The sequence below is a fragment of the Morone saxatilis genome, unplaced genomic scaffold (assembly GCF_004916995.1).
Source record: "Morone saxatilis isolate NCDOM2014 unplaced genomic scaffold, NCSU_SB_2.0 Contig8, whole genome shotgun sequence".
Taxonomy (NCBI): Eukaryota; Metazoa; Chordata; class Actinopteri; family Moronidae; genus Morone; species Morone saxatilis.
The window spans coordinates 2,623,483-2,629,358 of NW_023340257.1; the positions used below are offsets into that span (position 1 = coordinate 2,623,483).

The 5,876-nt window shown below is 38.8% G+C and overlaps 1 protein-coding gene across 2 annotated transcripts in view; it reads right to left on the reverse strand.

The window, feature by feature from the left end:
* The window catches only part of sgsm2 (small G protein signaling modulator 2), a gene marked incomplete at its 3' end in the record, with an annotated part of 93,421 nt that overhangs the window by 42,980 nt on the left and 44,565 nt on the right, over window positions 1-5,876 (reverse strand).

Sequence of the window (5,876 nt, forward strand, 5' to 3'; positions counted from 1 at the left end):
CTGTAGCGCGACCTGCTACACCCCCATAAGTTCCAAAGTGACAGCTGCATTCATAGATTTTTGGCCACTAGGGGACAGAGGATCATCAAACAGATACACCGCTACCACATACAGTATCAACGGTATACATTTTAATGGCAAAAACTTCCCATATGCAGTCCAGAAATGTTCAGGCACATAAAAGGACCGTAAAAGGATTACATCTGCCTGACAAAAGAAGCTTTAACATGGAGCAAGCAAACCAATCTCAAGGATCTGCTGACGGCATATTTCAGTCTGTGACTTGTTTATGTGGTTGCCTTCCTTGGCTACAAGATGTTCTTTGGTTAGCAATTAAGCTACGTTTTTCAAGAATGTCTGGAAACAGGACAGATTCAGAAAGAAGGTAGCTCATGTACACGTACATCCGGCCTTCTTCTTATGTTGAGTTTTACGGCGGTTGGAATCAGTCAGTGTTGCATTACTGCCATCTGCTAGACTGTCTCTTGCCCCATCTATTCCCGCATTGCATGTGGGTGAATACAGAAAATCACTACTGGTGCCTGAAAGGTTACTCCAGTAATTTACTGGGAACTATGTGTGAAAAAGGAAACATGCTAATTTAACATGCTGGACTCCCCAGTCTGTAGAGATACAAACGTCTCATTCTTAGGTAACAAAAACACAATGATTCTTATTTTCAGGTGATTATACACAAATAAAAATATACCTATGAATATTATATTCCATTTCTGACAACAGAGCCTCCTAAAAGCCAAAAAGGCCATGTCAGTTTACATAGACTTGTATATGTGCACATATATTTGGATGCACTTGCTTCCCCATCAAAATTCAATACAAAAGCCCCTGTGTATTTGTCTAATTTGGATGATGTGCTTGAAAGCATTTGTGCTGACATGAAAAAAGTGTTTTAGAGGTAGTGGCAGTTGGATCTGGAGCTGTCTCCACTGAGATCATTAGGAGATCTAATGAAGACAAAGCTAATTATGCAGTAGCGCTTGTCTCCCATCCCGTCTGTCTGACAAACTCTATCTCAGGTTTCCTGTGTGTCTGCTGCGGTCAGTGCCTCGGACTGTCTCACCTCTCTCAATTGCACAGCTCCTGTCTCATCCCTGTGTCTGCAACAAAGTCCCTGTATCATGCATCACTGCAGATAGCCTGCTTGTATGTCAGGCTCTACAACGCTCTGATCTGACTGACAATGTATAGCAGACAAAGAGGCTCCAAAGCCTTTAACCTTATGCAAAATGTCCTCCAACATGCAGGAGCCACAACCGGTAAAGCTTGTTTTTTATTCTTCGGGAAATGGAACCATAAAGTTTATTGCTCCATTATGTAACGGCGCTTCAAAGCTATTTTCTTTAATTATTGCATACGACAGACAGACAACATACAACAAAATGAAACATCAGACATCTTTAGGTAGATCTAGTATTAATTGCATATGAGACAAGAAGCTTTGTGTACTTAATGACTTTTATAGTTAGCCCAACCACAGAGAAGGCAAAAATAAAAAATAAAAGTAAATTATAAAAAATAAAGCAAAAATAATGATAATTGAAATGAGTAATTTATTGAGTGCAGCTTCCAAACTAAATTAGGCATAGAGGTCGGTGGCTTACTTTAGTGAGGTACTGGGATTTGAACAAGAATGAATACACACAACAGATGGCTTGGGAAATTAATGACTTCATCATGCAGCAGTATAGTAGCAAAGTCAGAAAATCAGAGTGGAGTGTGTGAAGTACATGCTCAATACTAACATGTCTGAAAGTGTGTTCAGCTTTGAGGACGCGTGGGAGCCTGCGTCTTAACCAGGACGCCCCAGCTGCCTGCTACAGTTGAATCTGTGTGTGTTCACAGTGCGTAAAAACCTGCTGAAATTTAGCTTCCTGCCACCACAGTGTGTAGGATTTAGTGCAGATTGCATTAAGGAGAAACTATGGCCGCAAAACATGAGAAAACAACGTAAAAGTCCCTAGCAGAGCTATGAATATGTATATGAATATTATATTGCATTTCTGCCCACAGATCCTAAATGTTACACACTGGACCTTTAAGTTTTTGAGTGTGGAAGAAATTCTGGGCCATTTTTCATTTTATATTGGTTTGTATTGACTTTAATGGAAGGAACCTGTCTTGGTCAGAGTAAATTGAGATTTTTGGTTACTCTGCATCTGCCTGACGTACTTTCTGGAAGGTCGTCAAGAAGACTGGTTACTTAACCAAGCTTGGGGAGTAACAGATTACATGTCACTGAGTTACATAATCAGGTCACAAAAAAGGTACCTTTAATCCATAACAGTTATGTAAAAAAAGATGCAATCAGATTACAGTTACATTTAATAAAAATGGGGATTATTAGCAGGATTACAGTTTAAAATACACCAGTTTTTCTTTAAATATACACTGTGCAGAGAACATTTTGGTTAAATACTTTGGTTTCCATATTGTTCTTTTGTCTTATAGAATTACGAATCAATATTTATTTTCTCTTGTTATTATTTGCATAGATATTATTTTAAGTAATCAAGTTTCGATCCTTTAATATTGTGATACTTGTATTAGGTTACTGACTGTACTTTTCAACAAGTAATTGGTAATTGTATTGGATTACATTTTTAAAGTAATTGTCCCAACCCTGCCTGTGAACTTGATTTAGATGCCTGCAACCTGTTGCAACAGTTCAAACGTAGCTGAGTTTGAACATAGTGTTGATAGAGTTTCGATTTCTGCAAGTGAAGATGCATCCATATACTGCTGTGTTGTTGTTGTATAGATTATTACAGAATAAGAATCCATTATGACAATTGTCACTACCTTCACTCTGTGAGCAGACAAAGGCTCAGATACATCATCTAATAGCAACAAAGACATGACATGGTGTCTCTCTATGCATACACAATAATACTATCCAGCAGGATGTATGTGCAAGCTGTGATTGATGACTTTAATAATCCTGGTAACTTCAGGCCCTACAAATTGACAGACACAAATAGTGGATGTGTGTGTCTCTGCAGTATAAGTGACATAATTGTGCATTACTGTTTAAGTGCATATCAAAGGTTATGTGTATGTTTGTAGGTGATTTAAGTGGGTGTTCAAGGGCCTGTGCACTGTCTGAACATTTATTTCTGTGTAAAATAACTGGTGGATTTGTAGTTCTCATACATTCATGCCTTAAAAGAAAAAATCCACCATAAATCCATCTATCACTAGTGAAGGTGTAAAGATTAACCAATCAAGTCGGAAATCGGTCTTAACGTCATAGATGCGACTACATCGGTACACAGACCCCTGGATCGATCTAAATGTACCATGAACCGATCGATGGTCCGATTCTAGCACAAGAAAGAACACGCACAACTTGATATTATCAGAATCATCAGAATCAGAATCAGAAATACTTTAATAATCCCCGTGGGGAAATTACTTATTAAACACTTTCCAGCCAAATAGGGCGAGGTCTAAGGTAATCACGGCAGAAAGTCTTTTTTGTCTGTGTCTATTGGAAAAGCAATAAACAAGTGATATGGTGTAATTCTGAAATTAGACATTCATTATATAATAGTTGGAATTCCCTGGTATTTTATTAAATATATGTATTTGAAGGTGAGCAATGTCACTTTTATAGAATTGTCTTATTTTAATTTAGAGTGGAAAATGAATATCTGCAATAAATAAATAGAAATAAACTGTATCAGATTGCATCGTATCAAATTGCACCGAATTGTTCCATATTAAAATGCATTGTCCATGAATTGTATTGTAGCCCATATATCTACATATGCATCGGCTTGTCATAGAAGGGGGGGAGGCACACCCCTAATAAAAAAGTTAGCAGTGATGTAGCTCATACTTCTGGAGTACGTTTTTTGCTTGTAAATCTTCCTTGTTCTGGTGGCTAACTGGCCAAAGGTAAAAAAATCAGGGGATCACATCACATGTATTTCCAGCACAGATATAAAGAAATCCACAGTTAAGAGTTAGCTTTTAACATAATGTGCTGTACACACCCTTCCACACAGCTCTGAGTATAGACCTCAGAGTCACAGGAGCTTTGAATAGAGGACAATCTTTTCAAAGCCTTGAAGGAAATATTTCTGGAAGTGATTACTGCTCTGATTCTCCCTACTGAACTGCAGAATCTCTTCGAGTTGTGAAACAGTTTGATTTGGGCTTAGAGCAGCTAAAGCCGGATAGCTTTCATTTGAGTGAGTTCAGGCGGCTCCTCAGCTCCAACAGCTAGACAACCTTACACCAGACAACATACCCCTTAAAGTTCAACACCCCAAACCACAAATAATACAAATGTTTAAAATTGATACATCTATTTTTTGTAGTCTCATAGTTAGTCTGGCAATAAATCTTCAGTTAAGAAATATTCAAATATAGATCCATCACATATATTTTCTAGCACCATGTCTGATATACTCTGGACTATTTTTATTCTACCTGTCTGCCTTTATGAGTCATGCTGCCGTTCCTAAACCAGGTGCAGACAGAAATAGAAAAAGAGACAAAGTTGGGGGACACTGGCAGAACAACGGCAAGAGAGTCCTGAGACAGATGGAGGAGATTGCAAGGGAGAAAAATAACGTAGAGGAGAGATTAAGAACAGCAGAGATGATATTGATTTTAGCAGAGAAGATGGGAAACACTCACTCTTTCCTCCCACTTTCTCCTTGAGCTGCCCAACTCCCACAAGGAAATCACAAAGTCTGCTGCCAAACAGGTGACAAAGCAATGTTTGTGCAGCAATTCCTGCAGCCGTTCTGTTATACTAAGTGTTTGTGGCAGCTAAAGTATCTCAAATAAAAATGCCTGAAAAAAACACTCCTGGACAATCTGGCACGGGGCGAGAACACTTTGAGTCGATTGTTGTTGAGCTGTTGTTTAACTCAAATATGTAGATATATGTAAATAAGTGGACATAATCCAATCTTCTTACAAAAAAAAAAAAAAAAAAACATAAAAAACAATGAAACACAAAGCCAGTTTCATTCAATAGCGAGCTGGGGGGATTGTTTAATGCTGCAACTTTACTTCGTCTGGTATGACCATAAGCTTAACGCTAATACTATCCGAACCGGTGGGCCGCTTTGTGCTGAGTGTCATCCCCCTCATCCCCGCTCTTGTCCCTGTCACTCTTCAGCTGTCACTAAGCAATTAAGAACTAATAAAGCTAAACTCGACTCTATGCTGTAAATGCTCGCATTAATCTTCCACGCCAGTCTGGTTGCTTACTTTGCTCTGTCCTGCTATTTGGTGCTGAGCCAGGTACTGTCAACCAGGTGGAATTATATGCAGATTTAATGCCAGTTTAAACTTCAAATGACAATTGATTTTGCTTTATGTGCAGCTAACAGTGAAAACATGTCAAGTTGTTTGCCAAAAAACTAAAAATTAGAAGCCCGCTTCTAGGCAACTGTTTCACTATCAGTGGCCCAAAATACTCCAGGGACGAGGAAAAGAAAAATGTGAACGTTTTCGCGTACGTAGAGATCCCATGAAGTGCAAATCCCAATCAGCCACCAGAGAAGCAGGACTCACATTTACGCAGCATCCCAGATTTAAATAAAAAATATATAACTCTCATCAGTGAGTCACCTGACCCGCCTTAAATCCAATTAGGAGACAGGGAAAATTTGGGCATTTCATTATGGGGAATGTCCTTGCCTCTTTCATGATGAATGCAAGCTCGCCTCCCCCCTTTGCTGAATTTCCTTTCATAAATACCCAGTGCAGCTTTAATTCTTAAACCAGTCTTACCTGAGTCATAAACAACGTGTCAGGATTCTTTTAATCCCCCCACCCACTCTTCAAGGAGGACAGCCTTCCAGTAGCCACTAAATTTATGCAACAAGGATGATTTA